General features: G+C 39.0%; 1 pseudogene; it reads right to left on the bottom strand.

Moving 5' to 3' along the window:
• Positions 1–323: 323 nt before the first annotated feature.
• On the bottom strand, positions 324–5105 carry LOC112743784 (uncharacterized; annotated as a pseudogene).
• Between the last annotated feature and the right edge of the window lie 16561 nt (positions 5106–21666).

Raw genomic sequence — 21666 nt, 5'->3', positions numbered from 1 at the left:
GATTTTCCGTCTGTAATTACAGAAAGATTTTTAGACGAATTTTCCGTCTGTAATTACAGACGGATTTTCTGACAAATTTTCTGTCTGTAATTTGAACTTTGAAAAATTATCTCACTCTGATTACAGACAGAAAATCCGTCTGTAAATCCGTCAGTAAGGTAAAATAGAATTTTTTTATTTTTTCAATTATAAAATAAACTTGTTTTTATACAAAATAAATATAAATTTAATACAAATTTTTATCTAATTTATATTCAAATATTTATAATATTTCAAAAAATAAACAAATTCATCGTATTATCAAACTAAAGAAAAAGTACTATAAACAAGCAAGTCAATATAATTCAAAATATAAACAAAGTGTATTGATACATCAACTATAATAATAAGTAACAAACATACATCAACAAAGTCTATTGAGTAAATTAAAAGTTGTTAATGGGTATCCAAAGGGCTCTAAATGATTTTTCTCATACTAGTAAATTAAAAGACCTATATTGCAAGCAACTCCTATTCAATTTCCTAACTTATTTGAACAATTTTCGCTGCTCTAATAATTAATAGATGAAGTTGGTGAAGGAGGTCCTGTGTTAATTCCACTTATCTCATCTGCAAAATTCACTTCACTTGCTCTTTCTGCTGCTGCTTCTTCTTCATCACTGCTTTTCTCACAAGAAAACTTTGCTTTTTTGTTCCTCAATAAAAATGCCCAGAGTGAGAACATAGACCCTATCATTAATAAATTCAGATAAGTGATCAACAAAATGAAAATTGATATCTTTAAATTAATAATATGCAAAATAACAAACCATATCAAGATTAGCTGGCTAAGCAAATAGCAATTAGCAATGAAGAAATGAAGCTCAACCAAGAGATGCACTATCATATACCAAGGAAAAATACAATTACACCCTAATACAATGGAGGCTACATCATGCTACATTAAAATGTACTCATTCTGAGATCACATTCATGTGGTGTAGACTAAAGTAAACAAAAAGCCAAAATCGTCATATAATCTTTTTAGTTTTCATAGCTTCAATATAGAATTTCTGAAAACAAAGTATAGAAATAAATCAAATGGATGAAAAATGTAAAACACAATCATATGTGAATTGATTTTGGTATCATTCAGGGTGGCAGATCAACATAATTTCACTATTTCATCTATAGAATTTTTTATCTTCACTTTTTTCAGTTCTATGTTAAAAATTGTTCAGCCGCCAAAAATTGGAGAAGGATACAAATCATCTTCGTTGAAGCTAGAATTCGGCACAGAGAAATACAAACCTTGTCAGCGAAGGAAACTTGAGTTCAATTTGATCTGGCAAACTCCTATGTTAAAGTGAACTGCATTTATTGAACTAATCACAAACTTTTGGGTAAATTTTCATCTTAACTTAAAGATTAAAATAATCTGACATCAGACTAATAAAGACTCTACTCAATTAACTGGTCGAGAAAATTAGTGCAGTAATGGTATCAGAAAGATAATTGTGATCCCAGGACAACTCTATTGTTCATCAAGATATGACACTTGGTGAAGAACAGAGTCATACTAGTGGCTGATGTTCTCTCACAGCTTCTTTTCCTTGGTGTTTGATTAGCCTGAACATAAGACGGAAAATATCATAATTTAATCTTTAATTTTGTGAAATCAATTTAAAAAGAAAAATAAACCATTGGCAACATGGTCAATCAAATGCATGAAAAAAAATTGCTAATTGCAAGCAAGTTCTCACCCCCACAGTGTTGGCATCACTTCCATCACTAGAACCCCCAGTATCCACACTGTTCATATCATCAAAAACGTAGTTATCCACAAGCACCTAATAGAATAACTAACTCATGGACTAGTCTTCTAAATAGAGGGATAAAATTTGAGTTTAATCCCACTAAAGAGCATCTGATTTCCCCTCCATGACCCCACAACGTAAGAATTCAAAAAATAAAAAATAAAAAAGAATCTGCAAAAAATTATATAAAAAGAAAACAGACTAACAAACCTCTGTGACAGCTTGTTTTCAGTTCTAAGCTCTGTACTATCAGTATGGCCATTCCCAGTTGACATTGCAAGCCCCTCAAACCCTTTCAGATAGTTTCTCCCACAAGGTCCGACTTAAGAAAGGAATGCTATGCAGCTTTACTGATAACTTACACTTTGAACTTTGAAGACAACATTCTCATACATACCATCTGTGTTTTAGACTTGTTATTATCTCTAATATCATGAGTTCTGTTTCAACCAGAAATTTGTAACCTTGTTTCCATATTCAACTTGGTTTCAGCTCAGTTAAAGAAGGACACTGTGTCAGTTACATTTAAAATAAATGCAACTGAGCTGATTCAAGGAGGTCAGGCAATAGCAAAGCATGGATCTTGGACTCTGCTAAAAGGTGGCATAGTGGCCAACCACTCAAGCCCTGCTGAGATTCTTTTTCAGGTGAAGTGAATTACTTTCTAGACTTAACACCTGTATGTTTCTCAGCTTTAAGAACATGAAAGAAATAGTCAAATGCTCAAATGGTTCTGGTTTTCTTTTATTTAGATATCTTTCGAATTTTGTGAAGTGAAACTGATTCAACTATGCAAACCAAGAACTCAAAGGTGGAAATATGGAATGATTCAACTATGCAAACCTCGGATTAGTATCTAAATTGGACCGATCAACGGTAGGTAAACCTAGTAAAAATCGGCCATTTTGTGTCAAACCGGTCTTCAACCCTTGCATTTTTGGAATTAATTCTAAAATGGTACCACGAGGATACGAACCTGCAACATGAAAGATTAGCACGCATAGCCTAAACATTGCACCAGCCTTGCATTTGCTTTTGTATGAGCTAATTAATATATATATTACGTAAAAATTATATATAATTAAGGACCGAAAAGATTTTATGATAATAAAATAAATATATATAAATATTTGAATTATCTAGGTCCACAAACAGAATCAAAGGAAACACATTTGACATTTCAGTATATTAGTTTCTCTTATTCTATTGTGAACTATTGATTGATATCATTACAGTAGAAGCCAAACATTCATGGGCAAGAAACAAGACAAGCTCCAATTTTTCATAAACCATGAAATAAATTGCATGAAAGTAGCTAGACTTACAATAAGAATGGCAGGATGAGTATAAACCCCTCCAGGTGAATAAAGTGCTGCATAAGGTGGCATCATAGGCTGAAAGAAATAGAAAAAGTTGGCAACTTAGATCTGGCAAATTGTCAGCAAAACACCAATAAAACTAAACCTTGAGTTCAATTTGAAGAAGGAAACTTGTGAAAAAACAAGATTGGAACAATAGCAGTTCATCAGGTCACAAGAAGTAGATGAGATGGTTCTACTAATCAGTGGTCAGCAATTCCAGTAAAAGCAGAAGCAAGATATACTAGGATTGCATGGCTGCCAAAAAAAAAAACAAGATTAATTCCACCACTTACATAAGCATTGTAAAAAAACACAAATTCACGTATTTATAAAGTGAATTACACAAATTAGACTAACAGAACCAAAAAGTGAACAGAATGGAGGATACTTGAATAAAATACATGTCATGTTTTAGATTTAAATTAGGATATCCCAACATGTTTCCTTCATTTTGATAGCCATGATGTACATAAATAACCTTGACAATAACCTTGACAACCCAGTGATAACCAACAGGTGCAATGGAGCACCGCCATAAGCATTAAAATAAGAAAGGAGGGTTAAAAAGCATGGTTCCTTATCAAGAATTACCTCTCGAAGAGCTTCAAGTTTCCATGAACAATAGCCGGAACTTTCTGCAGATAACTATTGCAAGAACTCATCGGATTGCTTCCCAGTCTCAACAACCTCTCTCTCACACCCCTGCACAAAAACTCGAGTTATAAAAAGCAGCAAAGGAACAATAAAAAGACAAGGAGGTTTTAATTGAGTAAATGATTCTTATAGCATACCTCGTAAACTGAGATTCTTGCAACATGTGGTCCATTCTATTCCAAAAGAAGTTTCTTTTTTCTGGGAAAGAGAATATCAGTCTCAGAGAAGAAACACTGTCCTATAGTAAAAGGAATTGAGCAAACTAATATCACAGCAAATGAAACTCAAGTTCCTATAGTAAAAGGAATGATGAATGAAAACACAAAAATCGGCATTGAATATCAGTAGCAACAAAGCATAGAATTCAGGGTTAGTTGAAGAACCTGGCATGTTTGAGACAAAGCCACCTCTGTTCTCAATGCTGCCCCGCTCAGTATTAGGTTCATGGTCAGTAGTCATCTGTACAGCCTCCCCTCCCCTTGACAGAACTTGCAACATAAAAATAATTAATTAAGAGTGAAATATCAAGAATAAAGATACATATTACTACTTATGTATGCATAAAAGAAAAGCACAGCAGTGAAGAAAACAGAGACTGAATCTAAATTCAAAAATGGAGACTCAATTGAAGATACTAGTATAATTACTACGAGCAGAAGCTAGTCACTAATGCCTAAACACCACAAAAGAAGCAAAATCAAAGCCAGATTGAGGCCTAATCAATTTTCAAAACCTAATCTAATCCTATTTTAACAACCTAAAAATCCACTAATCAGAAAACAAATCTAACCAGATCGCTTGTCCCTCACAACTCTCGCCATGTTAAACGAAGGGAATCTTGTGAAGGCCTTCGACAAAACGTCGTCGTTCACCTCGTTCCCTAGGTCACCACAGAACAAGCGATGGTCGTTCTCCGGCCACTCGGCCAGCGAGGGATCCTCCCACGTCTGCCCGGCGGCACGGCGGGGAACTGCCTTTCACTTCGCGTCGGTTTTGTGGTCGACGTCGCTGCTGGCTATGGCGGCCTTCACGCTCTCGAGAGCCTCCGGGGTGATGGTCTGGGCGTCGCGCTGGAAGAGTTACTGAGCGTCGCGCTGGAATTGGTGGTGGTGTGACGGTGGAGGAGGATAGCTGTATGCGGCAACAGCGGGGCAGCGGCGACGGTGGGAGGAGGGGGACGAAGGGGTGGGGCGTAAGGCGGTTGTTGAAGGTGGAAGGGGGTGGGGAAGTAAGAGGGATCGGAGGACTAGGTGAATTGAGACGAGGAGGAGAAAGATGAGGAAGGGTTTGCCATGGAATTTGATCGATCTATTTGGGATCAAAATTAGGGTTTGTTATCAGACACATGTTAGAAGTTCAGTGTTTATTTCTTTTGATTTGTGTGCTGGAAATGGGGCTCGGGGCAATGGTAGGTTTAGTTTATTATTTCCGACGGAAAAATTTAAATTACAGACAGATTTTTCATCTGTAATAATTTCATAAAATGCAGTATTTTTGTCTATTTATTACAGACGGATTTTTCGTCTGTAATTATTTTCCACACAAAAAATTAATTTTTCCGACAGAATTATCGACGGATTCTTTTTTCTGTCTGTAATTTATGCTAATTCATTTTTTTATTTTCCGACAAAAAATCTCTCTGAAATTTTGTCTATATTTCCGTGGGATAAAATCCGTCGAAAATATCCATCTGTAATAACTAGTTTTCTAGTAATGTTTCTAAAATGGTAAAAGGAATGCTTTAAGAATGTGTTATTTGTCTTTATTTTCCTCTCCCAACCCAGTACGTCAAAAATCAATCTACTACATATCTGAACTCTATTTAACAGTTTATCATGTGTCGTCAATGGATTACTGATGTATAAAGTGAAATTTGAACTTCTAACACTTGTTTAAGTGAATGAGTGAGCTAACAACTCGACCAACCCAAATTGATCAAGAACTAATTTATTACAGATCAGAACTCCATATAAAGATTTGTTCCTCACTAATGATTTATTGCATGCAAAAGTCAAAATTTAATCTCTTAACACATGTTTAAGCAGATAATTAAACTAACCACTCTACCAATTTAAATTAGTTTTATGAGTCACTCGTGAATATACAATAACAACAAGCTGCAATGAGTGATAGACATTTTTCATCTATTGGTTTTAATTATCAATTTATTTACTTCTCTTTTTATTTGATTTTATCACTCAAAATCAATTCCATTACTTTTTCTCTCATCACCGTAGCTTTATATACATGATTCAATTTAAAACTTATTGTATATCTATATTTGTGCACATTTTTTAAATGATATTTAAATATTAATTTTCTAAATAAATCTTTACTTTTTCCTAAGATGTGTGTTCATTTTGGTTTCAATTAAGATATTTTTTTAAGAAAAAACTAATACATGCTAGATACTTTTCCTGTTATGCATTTTTAATTATTTTATAAATTATATATAAATAATTGGTGTGAAAGGGGCAATAATAAAAATAGTTTTGCTTTGAAGTAAATATCTGTTGTATTAAAAAAAATGCTTAGTCATAGCATTGTATCATTGTACATGTTTTGATTATAAAAAAAAAAGTTTTATTATACATATTTAATGTAATATTTATAATTTCACACATACATATAAAATTGCTTAAAAACATACTTTAAGAAATACTTTGAAATAAACAGCTATTCTTAAACAAAAAATGCTAATAAAGTGTTACGTCCTCTTCTCTTCTTATAGATGGCACAAACTTGGGATAAGGAGGAAGGAAAACCTAACTAATTGATGGCAGAATTACCAAGGTTGCGAAAATCGAACCGGTCAATAAACCGGTGAAATTACTGGTTCACGGTTTAATGGTTTGATCGGGGTTTAACTGGGGTTCAACCGATTTAATTAAATATTAAATAAAATTATTTAAAATTTAATATATAATTTTAAATATTTGAATTTCAATAAATTTTAACCTAATAAAATTTAAAATTCAATATATAACCTAATAATCAAAACTAACCATCAATTCAGTAACAACCACCAACCATTGAATTTGCAAACAAAATTTAAATTTGGAACAAACATAATCAGAATTTGAAAAAAACAAACAGAATTATAAAAACATATAAAATCAAACAAACAAACTACCAAATCAAACTGCAGTAACATAAAAAACAGAACAAAAACAAAATCTAAAACTTAAAAAACAGAATTACAAAAACCTGATTAATTCATTTAATTAACAAAATGAAAAAAGCTAAAAAAGCAGAAGACAGGAATGAACGGAAATTAAATGCAGAAGATAGCAATCAAAAACCAACAATTAACCTAGAAAAACAAGCTAACAATCAACTTAATTAAATAAAAAAAAAAGCAATTAACTACCAAAAATGAAACTGAAGCAGGGTAGGGATGAAGGCTTACAAACTCAGAATTCAGTAACTCAAAATATCCAGAAATTAGCAACCTCAGAATAAAAAATCAAAAAACCAAATAAAAGTACAAAACAAGCAACGTTAAATTGAAGACCGGCGGCGAAGGAGGAATCCAAGTGACGGCGACGGAAGAGGGGAAGTGAGATCGGGCAGAGTGGATCGAAGACAGACTTGACGCGCGCGAGAGGGGGATCGACGATGAAGATGGAGACACGATTTCAGGGTGGCCGATGACGACGAGGAAAGAGGTGGCAACGCCAACAGCGAGCATACCTGGCGACGCGAGGTGAAGCGATCCAGGAGAAGAGAATCGCGACCGCGGAGCTCAACGCTGGCTGAGGAGAAGAGTTCGTCAGTAACAGCGGCGCTGGTCACTGGCTGCTGCTGTTGGCGGTCTGGGAGGGAGAGAGCTGCTAGGGTTTCATGAGATCAGAGAGAGAGAGAGGGGCTGAGTGGTGATGGGTCATTGCCTCGTGGGTGTGTGCTAGAGAGAGGGGGGTTAATATATTTAATATTTTTGTTTTATTTTTTTAAATTGAAAACCCGAAAAAATCGTCCGGTTCAAGCGGTTCACCGATTAACCGCCGATTTAATTGGTTTCTTTACCGGTTTTTTACTAAACGGTTTTTATCTTAACCGAACCGACTAGAAGACCGATTTCCGGTTAATCTAGTTGAACCGGCCAGTCCGGTTCGATTTTCAGAACACTGAGAATTACACGAATCATAGAATTTTAAATAAGTGGTTGAGGTCATGGTGCAATGGTAATTAATTTTTTCTTCATAATAAGTAATTATAGTCGGATTTAAAATTTGTCCAAGACCAAGTAGTGAATAAAAATTCTTAAATCTTATTTCTCCAAAGAAAGTGGATGGACTTGGAATTAGAGGTTCCCTTTGTGTGAACTGTGCTCTAATAAGCAAACTAATTTCGCAATTGTTGAATTGTAGAAATAAACTCTGGATCCAGACTATAGTTGGTAAATATTTAAAGAATCAATCTATTTTGTTGAATTGTAGAAATAAACTCTACCTTACATTCACGTATTTGATACAGATTTAACTCTTGGTGATATATATTTGGCGATGAAACTCTAATTCCAATAAGAGCTATAATGCTAGAGATGACTATCTTTGACTTTTGAGATGTTCTTATAATTGGAATTGGGTCTGGCACTCAAAAATTTCAGCGAAGATAAAATTTACGGTCTAACTTTGTATCCATTAAGCTCTACCTATGGCTGTTTTTCATGCTAGAAGGGGTCTAACGAACTATGATATATATCTGCCCCATCAGGTGTTATGAGGATAGAGAGACTGTAGTGCGTGCCCTTTTTAATTGCAAGAAAGTGAAAGCAATCTGGAGTCTTCTTGGAATTACTAAGCATATTAGAGAGATGGCTCGGAATGCAAATAGTTGGAGCAGATGCCAAAGAAATTTTATTGTCTGAAAAATTTTCTGATCTTGGCAGACTTATGCTGGATCTGGAGACACAGAAATGATATTTCAATCCAATAGATGCCTGTCTGATGAGAAAGTAGTTACTAAAGCTAGAAATTTGGCACAAGAGAAATACAACTTCAATAAATTGTAAACCTCCTCTTGAGGGAGTTTTCAAGATCAATTGTAACTCAAGTATATTCTGAGATGGGTGAAGCGGGTTATGGATGCATCATCAGGAGTTCTGCGGGGACGTGAGTAAAGGCTTGTACTAGATCCTTGCCGTTTTGAAGTATCTTCCACTGTGAGCTCTGTGTTACGGAGGGGTTTGATCTTAGCGTGGGAGTGCGGGTTTACGGATATTATCTGTGAGACGGATTTTTTAGAGGTCTTTCGAATTGCTCTAACAGTAGTGCTAGGGGCTAATAGATTTTTAATTTTTGGGCCAGCAAACAACCAGCATTGGTATTTTTTATCAGCATATAGAAAACGTGAGTACACACTCTTTACCTCACACGCTCTTCATCTTCGTAAAATCTCACACTCTCTCTCGATACTCTTGCAGTGCGCCCTCTTTCTTGCTCTCAACGTGAATCAACCTTCTTGAGTTCGCTGTTCATCGCCAATAGCGTCTCCAATAGCAACGGCGTTACTCTCTGCGGTAGCATCTCTCAGCTCTCTATACATTTTCTTTCGTTTCTATTGATGCATTATGTTTCTGCAAGGTTAAAATTTGTATCACTGAAAAATTTTAATGTGGAGGTTAATTAGTTTTAATTTTTGTTCATTTATTATTTTTTGCAACTCTTTGCTTCTCGCTTTCATTTCTAGTGTATTTGAGCTTTGGCATATATATTTTATATGCAGTAACTGGAAAAACTGCATCAAGAAGTCAGACCATGCAACCAAAATAGATTGGCTTAGCATCATTGTAATATTGATCTCCTTATTGTTTAATTCAAATTTAAATTGTCATAGAACTGCTCTTTAAATTTGGCAGCTGTAAACTTATATATATATAGTTCTATTGTATATTTGATCCTGAATCTCTGTCCTAAATAAAATGTTCATTACTGATGTCATCATTCTATATCCATTCAAAATATGCAAGGAAAAACTCATAATGGCACCCAAAATTATGACTCAACATTTTCTGTCTATTCATGAAAATCTTTAAGTATTCTATAATAAAAATATCTTTTGATTTTAATTTTAATTCATCATATCTTATTTATGAAACTTAGGTACTTTTAATTTATAAATCTTTGAAAAAAATTCATTATGTCATTATCTCAGTTACTTAACTGGTTTTTGACAATGGCTATTGTTGGCAGAGCTTTGTTGTGGCAATATTAGCAATCATTACTGATGCGTTATGCTTCTGGTCGAAAATGTACAATCGATTTGTAATGTGACTAGGTTTTTTATTTGTGTTTGTGCTAATAATACATTTTATTGGTTAATCAAGTAATACATCAATTGACTATTATTTTATTATTATTTTTTTTTTGCATCCAATAAATTGACATATGTACTTTCATAAAACATGATTAATATGCAGTGATTATTTGAAATGAAAAATGTAACACCCTACCATATAGAGTCTTATGCTTAAGTCATAATTCAGAGATGGCAAGGTATTACGACCTCTAAAATAAAAATTTAGTACGTATAGTAGTATGAATGATTGATTATAACTAGGAGTCTTTATAGAAAAAGGGGTAAACAAAAACCGTAACTCGAAAGCGCAACACTCCGATCGATAACGTAGCGAACAAGAATAAGACAACGCGAGATTATATATATACAAAGGAGTGTCAAAAACAGGAATATCAAGACTCAAAATCCGGATGCGAAGATAACCGGTCCGAGCATAGTAATATATACATATAATAAAATAAGGAAACCCCAAAGGGACACAAATACAGGAACCTATTCTCCAAAACCTCCTATAAGAGGAGTCATCACAGTTTGTATTATTTAATGGAGATAAAAGTATCTAAACAAGATATATAAACCAAAACAGAGTCCCAAGAACAAGGATCTTCGCTAATCCAGAAGTCTCCAGCATGCTTCAGCGAGAAACCTCACGTCCTGCATCTGAAAACCACAAAATCCGCATGGGTGAGAACCAGAGGTCCCCATCATGGTAACAGCTTCCACATATATAATACATAATAATAGAGGAAAGCCGAAGGCAATCCTAGAACTTCCTCCAGATAATATCAAAGCTTATAAACAAGCTAAACCATATGTGGCGACTGACTAAAGACTCTTCAGTCTAACAAATACTTCCCTTTCCAATTCCTTCACACCTCCCAACCACCAGCAGAAGTATAATATAGCAAACACAGTTATATCAGACAAGAGATTTACAATTAGGAATAAATAAGGCATTTAGACAATTAGCAAGTAATATGCAGTCAAATAGGCAATCTCAAACAATTCATGTAGTATGCTTATGATGCATGCCTGTCCCTAGTGGCTGATGATATCATCTGTCGGTTATAGAGCCAACCCGACAAGTCCTAGTAGCTAACCATTGGACTGTCCCTCTGTCGCGCATCCCCAACTCGAGTTATACTCATCATAAACGTGATCATAATCATGATCCATATCCATCACCCTCACTGGTGAATATTTACGGGGGCGAGCTCATCCGGGCCTTTCACAGTGCCCGGCCACACTTACGATATAGGGTCAACAGAGCTTCGAGTCTCAACCTGGAGCACGTGGTGGCTAGCCACTCCTTCCCCCCAGGGAAACCCTCATCTCCGATGGTGAAAGTGCAAACATTCACAATTTATTCAACAGCATATATGCATTTATACTTAGCCATAATCATGGCTTTGCCGTAACACGACAATAATCTAGCCATCCGGCTCACGGTTAAATCCATAACCAGCCAATTCATTAACAATTACGGCCCTTCGGCCCATGGCATAACAAGCACTTCCACCGCCATCCTCCGCATCTCACATAATCATCTTTGATCCTCAATGATCATTCATTTTTCCCCTTGCTTCACTCGCAAGTTATCACATTCACTAGCCCTTTTTCTCATGCTAGGCATATCATAATGATTCAAGACATAAGTGGTGAGATCGGAGGCTTAGAAGTATGAAATTTGGCTTTTAAAACTCAAAAATCAACTTCGGGATGAAAACAGGGCCACGCGTACGCGCACTCCACGCGCACGCGCGGATGGCCTTAAAACTCATTGACGTGCAAGCGTCACATGCACGAACGCGCGCATTGAAAATTAGCCAAACGGCGCGCACGCGTCAGCCACGCGTACGCGTGGGTACTCTTATGCCCCAGGCACAAAACTGGCACAACTCTCTGGAAAATGGCTGGGCATTCGATGCAGCGCATCGACGCGCTCGCGTGGATGGTGCTTTCTCGAAGAACGGCGCGTACGCGCCAAGTGCGCCTATGCGCGGGGGGTCATTCTGCTAAAAATTTTCTAAGTTAAAACTGCAGAATTCACAGATTCAACCCCCAATCTTCTGACGGACATAACTTCCTCATTTTAAATCGTTTTTCACCCGTTCTTCGAACTGCATGGACATCCCGGATCCAATTTCATTTCTAAATAGATTTGGCACAAATCAGAGATCCGTAGTCCAAGCTATGTCCCGTCAAAGTATGCCCAAAAACCATGTTTTCATACAAAACCATAAAGTGCCATTTTCAAAACAAGCCATTTTCAATTCTTTTCAAAATCAATCAAAACATGCCAATTCCATCCCTTTTCTTTGAAATCAATCAAAATGTACCAAAATCAACATCAAGCCATCCTCAACTCACACATTGACATTTTACCAAAATTCCCAAAATCACATCCAACCATTTTAACACTTCTCAATCCAATGGCTAAAGGGCAAACACAATATCATGTCATACATCCTTCCTCATCCCAATTTCCAATAATACCATTTTCAATCAACCATTATTATACATGATCAACATCATACTCACCATCAACATGGTACCACCCATCAATTCAACCTCAATCATCCATCAAGCATATATCACAACATGCATTTCTCATATATCACACAATCAAGGCATCAATATTCATAATCACATATATGAACACATCATATATCTCAACCATTCAACAACACCAACAATTCAATGCCTATCTTAGGGCCTCTAGCCTAAGTATTTCCTACCACATTACATATTAGATACGGGAAACCGAAACCATACCTTAGCCGATTTCCCAAGCTCAACCGGAGCACTTCCAAACCACTTGTCCACAAGCTCTCAAGGTTTCAACACCTCCAAGAACAGATTTTGTCACACAAAACCCTCTCCCAAGCTTTCCAAAATCACCAATCAAGCTCGAATATTCACATATACACAACCTAAGCCACAATCATCATACCAAAACACAAGAGCTCAACACCCACAACCACAAGTTCAACATTCTCACTAGGGTTTGAGATATCTTACCTTACTCAAGGTCCAAGGAGATAAGATTAATCTATTCCTTCAAGAGAGTTGGGTCCTATAACATCAAAGAGCCCAAATCTCAACATTTTTGCTCATGAAACTCGAAATCAAGGTTGGAAATTCGAAGAGCAAAACGTGGCTTACCTCAAGATTGATTGTATGGGTTTTGTAGAGCTCTCCGCGGTGAACGCGTGGCCATAAACGGAGCGGCAATCGGAGCTCTAGATCAAAAGTTATGGTGGTTTGAAGATCAAGTGAGAGATAGAACTTGAGAGAGTGTTCTTCTCCTCCCTCACTCCATTTCAGTGTGTGTGTGTGTGTTTAATGAGGAGAGAGAATGCTGAAAACTAGGGTTTTGGTTTAGTTATGTTGGGCCAAGGGCACACTTTGGGTCCGGTCGGCCAGGTTTGGCCCGTTCGGTCCAATCTTGGTCCGATTTCCATAAAATTGGTACCGAAATTCTCGTCTCAAACTCCTCTATCACATTAAGCCATAAAAATAACATTTTTGGCTTTCTAGAATAAATTCTCATTTATGGTTAATTAGCCGTTAATTAATCGGGTTTTACATTCTACCCACCTAATTGGGAATTTTGCCCACAAAATTCAAATAAAATTACCTGAGAATAAGTGCGGATAATCCGTACGCATCTCCGACTCAAGTTTCCAAGTGTGTTCCTCAACACCGCCTCGACTCCATGCCACTTTGACTAATGAAACCTCTTTTCCACGCAATCGTTTAATACTAGTATCATCAATTCTGACTGGAGCCACTGGAAGCGTCAAATCTTCCCTTAACTGAACCGATTCGGGTTCTAACACAAGGCTAGCATCAAGGGTGTACTTCCGAAGCTGCGACACGTGAAACACGTCGTGCAGGTTCGAAAGATGAGGTGGTAGAGCCATCCGATACGCCACCGGTCCGACCCTCTCCAAGATCTGAAATGGACCAATGTATCGAGGATTCAAATTCTTCGCTTTAATCGCCCTACCTACTCCTGTGGTCGGAGTAACCTTCAGGAAAACATGATCTCCTTCCTCAAATTCCAAGGGCTTCCGCCTCTGATTGGCGTAACTCTTTTGGCGACTCTGCGCCGTAAGCATCCTATCTCGGATTTTCTTGACTTGTTCAGTGGTCTCAGCTATCATTTCCGGCCCCAACAAGCCTTTCTCTCCAGCTTCATACCAACATAGCGGAGATTGACATTTCCTCCCATACAATGCCTCATACGGAGCCATTCCGATGCTCGCATGGTAACTGTTATTGTATGCAAACTCCACTAACGGCATATACCGATCCCAACTTGCCGGTTGATCCAAAACACAAGCTCTCAACATATCCTCTAGGGTTTGGATCGTCCTCTCGGATTGACCATCTGTTTGAGGATGGTAAGCTGTACTCAAGCTTAATCGGGTCCCAAAAGCTTTCTGAAATGCACCCCAGAACCTCGAAGTGAAACGAGGATCTCTATCAGAGATTATAGTAGCAGGTACACCATGAAGTCTCACAATCTTCTTTATGTATAACCGTGCTAGATCCTCAAGGGTGTAAGTCATCCGAATGGGCAAAAAGTGAGCTGACTTCGTCAGTCGGTCCACAATCACCCAGATAGCATCAAAACCAGTCCTAGTCCTTGGCAATCTCGACACAAAGTCCATTGCAATACTTTCCCACTTCCATTGCGGAACCTCTAAAGGTTGCAACATCCCGGAAGGTTTTTGATGTTCAATCTTTACCTTTTGACAAGTTAAGCACTTTGAAACATATTCCACCACATCATTCTTCATACCCGGCCACCAAAACATCGCCTTTAAATCATGGTACATCTTAGTACTTCCCGGGTGAATGGAGAATCCGCTTTTGTGTGCCTCCTTTAAGATATCTTGCCTCAAAGTGCCAACATCCGGCACAATGATCCTACCCTTGAATCTCCATAACCCATCTTTTTCTTCCGACACTCTCCACTGTTTTCCTTGCTCGATAGCCGGTAACACCTTCCATAACGCTTCATCGTTTTCATGAGTCTTTAGGAGTTCGGACTTAAAGTCACTCGAGATCTCTAATCGGCTCAAACACAAGGTTCCAGATACTTATTGAGCACCAATTTTTAGACTCTCGAATCCCTTGAGCAACTTCTCCTCTTGAAGCATCATCCAAGCCGCATATAACGACTTCCGACTTAACGCATCCGCCACTATATTCGCTTTTCCCGGATGGTAATTCAACTCAAAGTTGTAGTCCTTCAATAATTCCATCCACCTTCTCTGCCTCATATTAAGCTCTTTCTGATCAAAGAGGTATTTCAAGCTCTTGTGATTGGAGAAGACTTGGAACTTAACCCCATAGAGATAATGCCTCCACACTTTCAAGGCAAACACAACAGCAGCGAGTTCCAAATTGTGCGTAGGGTAACTAATTTCGTGAGGTCTCAACTGTCGTGAGGCATACGCAACCACATTATGATGCTGCATCAGCACGCACCCTAGACCCTTTAACGATGCATCATAGTACACCTCAAAAGGCTCGTTCGGCTCAGGTAACACCAACACAGGTGCAGTGGTCAACTTTTTTTTCAATGTCTGAAAGCTCTCTTCGCACTCAGGAGTCCAAACAAACGGAGTGTCCTTGCGGGTTAACTTTGTCAACGGCAAGGCTAATTGCGAAAAGCCTTTGATGAATCTTCGGTAATAGCCAGCTAAACCCAGAAAACTCCTTATCTCAGTTACTGTGGTTGGTTGCCTCCAATCCATCACAGCTTCCACCTTAGTTGGATCTACGGCTATTCCCTTCTTACTCACCACGTGACCCAAAAACTTTACCTCACTCTTCCAAAACTCACACTTAGACAGTTTCGCATAGAGTTTATTCTCCTTTAAAATCTGCAACATGGTCCGCAAGTGTTCCGCATGCTCTTCTTCAGTTTTGGAGTAAATCAGTATGTCGTCAATGAAGACAACAACGAATTTATCCAGAAACGGACGGAATACTCTATTCATGTAATCCATAAACACTGCAGGAGCGTTCGTCAACCCAAAAGACATTACAGTATACTCGTAATGACCATAACAAGTCCTGAAAGCGGTCTTAGGGATATCCTCACCCCTCACCCTTATCTGGTGATAACCGGATCGCAAATCGATCTTGGAGAAAAACCAGCTCCTTGTAACTGATCCATGAGATCATCAATCCTCGGCAATGGGTACTTATTCTTTATGGTGACCTTGTTCAGCTGCCTGTAATCCACACAGAGTCGTATACTTCCATCTTTCTTCTTTACCAGTAACACTGGAGCACCCCATGGGGAAACACTTGGTCGGATAAAGTTCTTACCCAACAATTCCTCTAACTGAGACTTTAACTCAGCCATCTCTAACGGTGACATTCTATAAGGAGCACTTGAGATTGGTCCCGCCCCAGGCACCAATTCAATAGCAAACTCGACCTCTCGGTTAGGTGGAAATTCCTCAACATCATCGGGAAATACTTCCAGAAACTCACACACTACCGGAATCTGATCCAACCTTTGATCATCACCCGAAACACCCGCGGTTAACAACAGGATACCCTGACATTCGATTCCAGAACAGTTCACCATCATCGAATTCAAGTAATAATTATTTACCACGACCGGCCCTTCTGTATCTCCCGGCATAAAGTACACCGACTTTGTAGAACAATCAAGCAGGACATGGTTCTCAGATAACCAGTCCAATCCCAAGATAAGATCAAGACCGATCATCGGTAAACAGATTAAATTATGGACAAAATCACGCTGCTTGAACCTAATCGAAACTTTCGGGCATCCTAGCCTAGTTACCATGGCCTCATGGGTAGCATAATACACTTTTAGGTCATAACCCAAGGTTACAATCTTCAATCTTAACTCATGGGCTTTCTCAAATGCAATAAATGAATGTGATGCTCCCGAATCAAATAAAGCATTTAAAGTTTGACTAGCCATTTCACAGTTACCTCGAATGAGTGTCTCGGATCCCTCTGCACCCACAGCTGAGGTGGTGAACACCCGACCAGTTTGTTGTGCTTTCCCAGCACCTTGCTTCTGCCGCTCCGGACAACTTGCGGCTTTATGCCCCGTCTTTCCACAATTGTAGCACAAACCCCATCCGGCCTTGCATGGTACACCCGGATGGTGACTTCCACACCTAGTACAAGCTTGATCATTTTGAGGCTGCTTCCCAAACCTTTTCCCTTGGGAGTTGTTGTTGTTGGGCCTCCTAAAAGAACCTCCCCTCTTGAAGGGCGGACCTCTAGGTGCAAAGCTCTTCCCTCGGTTTTGTGGAAATGATCCTTTGTGATTTCCTTTCTCAGCGGATGCCCTCTTCACACACTCTTCAGCAACCCTACACTTGTTCACCAACTCGGAGAAAGTCTTAATCTCCATTGGCCCCACCGAACCGAAAATATCGCTCTGGAGTCCTCCTTCGTACTTAACACATTTCCATTCCTCATGTTCCACCGGAGTCCCTTGACACATACGAGAGAATCTGAACAGCTCCTCAAACTTGTCAGTATACTCAGATACGGACATAGTACCCTGCTTCAGCTGCAACAATTCAAGCTCCTTGGCCGTCCTAGCAGAAGTCAGAAAGTACTTCTTATAGAACTCCTCTTGGAAGACATCCCAGGTGATATAATCATCACCCTGCTGCAGAAGGCGTCGGATACCCTGCCACCAATGCAACGCTTCACCAGTGAGCAAATAGGTAGCGAACTCCACACGCTGCCCTTCAGGTACCACCTGCGCTTGCAGTGCTCGTTCCATAGCCTGAAACCACGTATCGGCTTCAGTCGGGCTAGTATTTCCCTTGAACTTCGGTGGATTAACCTTCAAAAAGTTCGCCAGTGTCATCGGGCCCTGAACTCCACCTCCGTCATTACCATGGTTGTTCATCTGTTGGCCAAGAGCCTCAGCAGTGGCTTGCATAGCAGCAGCCATGTTCTCCAACGCAGTCATAAAGTTCACCGGGTCATTAGGGTTATTCTCCGACGCACGAGCATTCGTATGTCCTCTCCCACGGCCTCTACCGCGTCCACGAGGCGCCATCTGGTTCCTATACACAGCAAACAATCGATATTAAGTTGATCAGTCTCAATATCGGAAGTTTAGTGCTTCAAAGTCCCAAATGCATGCTCATGAACGTTTATACCAATTATATCAAGCAGATATACTAACAGCACATAACACACATACAGAGAATGCACAGAAGCATAGTCAGTCCATTCCTCAGGCTCTACAGGAACGAATTGCTCTGATACCATAATGTAACACCCTACCATACAGAGTCTTATGCTTAAGTCATAATTCAGAGATGGCAAGGTATTACGACCTCTAAAATAAAAATTTAGTACGTATAGTAGTATGAATGATTGATTATAACTAGGAGCCTTTATAGAAAAAGGGGTAAACAAAAACCGTAACTCAAAAGCGCAACACTCCGATCAATAACGTAGCGAACAAGAATAAGACAACGCGAGATTATATATATACAAAGGAGTGTCAAAAACAGGAATATCAAGACTCAAAATCCGGATGCGAAGATAACCGATCCGAGCATAGTAATATATACATATAATAAAATAAGGAAACCCCAAAGAAAACCCAAAGGGATACAAATACAGGAACCTATTCTCCAAAACCTCCTATAAGAGGAGTCATCACAGTTTGTATTATTTAATGGAGATAAAAGTATCTAAACAAGATATATAAACCAAAACAGAGTCCCAAGAACAAGGATCTTCGCTAATCCAGAAGTCTCCAGCATGCTTCAGCGAGAAACCTCACGTCCTGCATCTGAAAACCACAAAATCTGCATGGGTGAGAACCAGAGGTCCCCAGCATGGTAACAGCTTCCACATATATAATACATAATAATAGAGGAAAGCCGAAGGCAATCCTAGAACTTCCTCCAGATAATATCAAAGCTTATAAACAAGCTAAACCATATGTGGCGACTGACTAAAGATTCTTCAGTCTAACTAATACTTCCCTTTCCAATTCCTTCACACCTCCCAACCACCAGCAGGAGTATAATATAGCAAACACAGTTATATCAGACAAGAAATTTACAATTAGAAACAAATAAGGCATTTAGACAATTAGCAAGTAATATGCAGTCAAATAGGCAATCTCAAACAATTCATGTAGTATGCTTATGATGCATGCCTGTCCCTAGTGGCTGATGATATCATCTGTCGGTTATAGAGCCAACCCGACAAGTCCTGGTAGCTAACCATTGGACTGTCCCTCTGTCGCGCATCCCCAACTCGAGTTATACTCATCATAAACGTGATCATAATCATGATCCATATCCATCACCCTCACTGGTGAATATTTACGGGGGCGAGCTCATCCGGGCCTTTCACAGTGCCCGGCCACACTTACGACATAGGGTCAACAGAGCTTCGAGTCTCAACCTGGAGCACGTGGTGGCTAGACACTGCTTCCCCCCAGGGAAACCCTCATCTTCGATGGTGGAAGTGCAAACATTCACAATTCATTCAACAGCATATATGCATTTATACTTAGCCATAACCATGGCTCCGCCGTAACACGGCAATAATCTAGCCATCCGGCTCACGGTTAAATCCATAACCAGCCAATTCATTAACAATTACGGCCCTTCGGCCCATGGCATAACAAGCACTTCCACCGCCATCCTCCGCATCTCACATAATTATCTTTGATCCTCAATGATCATTCATTTTTCCCCTTGCTTCACTCGCAAGTTACCACATTCACTAGCCCTTTTTCTCATGCTAGGCATATCATAATGATTCAAGACATAAGTGGTGAGATCGGAGGCTTAGAAGTATGAAACTTGGCTTTTAAAACTCAAAAATCAACTTCGGGATGAAAACAGGGCCACGCGTACGCGCACTCCACGCGCACGTGCGGATGGCCTTAAAACTCATTGACGCGCAAGCGTCACATGCGCGAACGCACGGATTGAAAATTAGCCAAACGGTGCGCACGCGTGGGTACTCTTACGCCCCAGGCACAAAACTGGCACAACTCTGGCACAACTCTCTGGAAAATGGCTGGGCATTCGATGCAGCGCATCAACGCGCTCGCGCACCACGCGCACGCGTGGATGGTGCTTTCTCGAAGAACGGCGCATACGCACCAAGTGCACCTACGCACGGGGGGTCATTCTGCTAAGAATTTTCTAAGTTAAAACTGCAGAATTCACATATTCAACCCCCAATCTTCCGACGGACATAACTTCCTCATTTTAAATTGTTTTTCACCCGTTCTTCAAATTGCATGAACATCCCGGATCCAATTTCATTTCTAAATAGATTTGGCACAAATCAGAGATCCGTAGTCCAAGCTATGTCCCGTCAAAGTATGCCCAAAAACCATGTTTTCATACAAAACCATAAAGTGCCATTTTCAAAACAAGCCATTTTTAATTCTTTTCAAAATCAATCAAAACATGCCAATTCCATCCCTTTTCTTTGAAATCAATCAAAATGTACCAAAATCAACATCAAGCCATCCTCAACTCACACATTGACATTTTACCAAAATTTCCAAAATCACATCCAACCATTTTAACACTTCTCAATCCAATGGCTAAAGGGCAAACACAATATCATGTCATACATCCTTCCTCATCCCAATTTCCAATAATACCATTTCCAATCAACCATTATTATACATGATCAACATCATACTCACCATCAACATGGTACCACCCATCAATTCAACCTCAATCATCCATCAAGCATATATCACAACATGCATTTCTCATATATCACACAATCAAGACATCAATATTCATAATCACATATATGAACACATCATATATCTCAACCATTCAACAACACCAACAATTCAATGCCTATCTTAGGGCCTCTAGCCTAAGTATTTCCTACCACATTACATATTAGATACGGGAAACTGAAACCATACCTTAGCCGATTTCCCAAGCTCAACCGGAGCACTTCCAAACCACTTGTCCACAAGCTCTCATGGTCTCAACACCTCCAAGAACAGATTTTGTCACACAAAACCCTCTCCCAAGCTTTCCAAAATCACCAATCAAGCTCCAATATTCACATATACACAACCTAAGCCACAATCATCATACCAAAACACAAGAGCTCAATACCCACAACCACAAGTTCAACATTCTCACTAGGGTTTGAGATATCTTACCTTACTCAAGGTCCAAAGAGACAAGATTAATCTTCTCCTTCAAGAGAGTTGGGTCCTATAACATCAAAGAGCCCAAAATCTCAATATTTTTGCTCATGAAACTCGAAATCAAGGCTGGAAATTCGAAGATTAAAACGTAGCTTACCTTAAGATTGATTGTATGAGTTTTGTAGAGCTCTCCGCGGTGAACGCGTGGCCGCAAACGGAGCGGCAATCGGAGCTCTAGATCAAAAGTTATGGTGGTTTGAAGATCAAGTGAGAGATAGAACTTGAGAGAGTGTTCTTCTCCTCCCTCACTCCATTTCAGCGTGTGTGTGTGTTTAATGAGGAAAGAGAATGCTGAAAACTAGGG

This window comes from Arachis hypogaea, chromosome 14 (assembly GCF_003086295.3).
Source record: "Arachis hypogaea cultivar Tifrunner chromosome 14, arahy.Tifrunner.gnm2.J5K5, whole genome shotgun sequence".
In the NCBI taxonomy this organism is placed as follows: domain Eukaryota; kingdom Viridiplantae; phylum Streptophyta; class Magnoliopsida; order Fabales; family Fabaceae; genus Arachis; species Arachis hypogaea.
The sequence above is the reverse complement of the archived record's forward strand: the minus strand, read 5'-3'. Positions and strand labels throughout refer to the sequence as shown.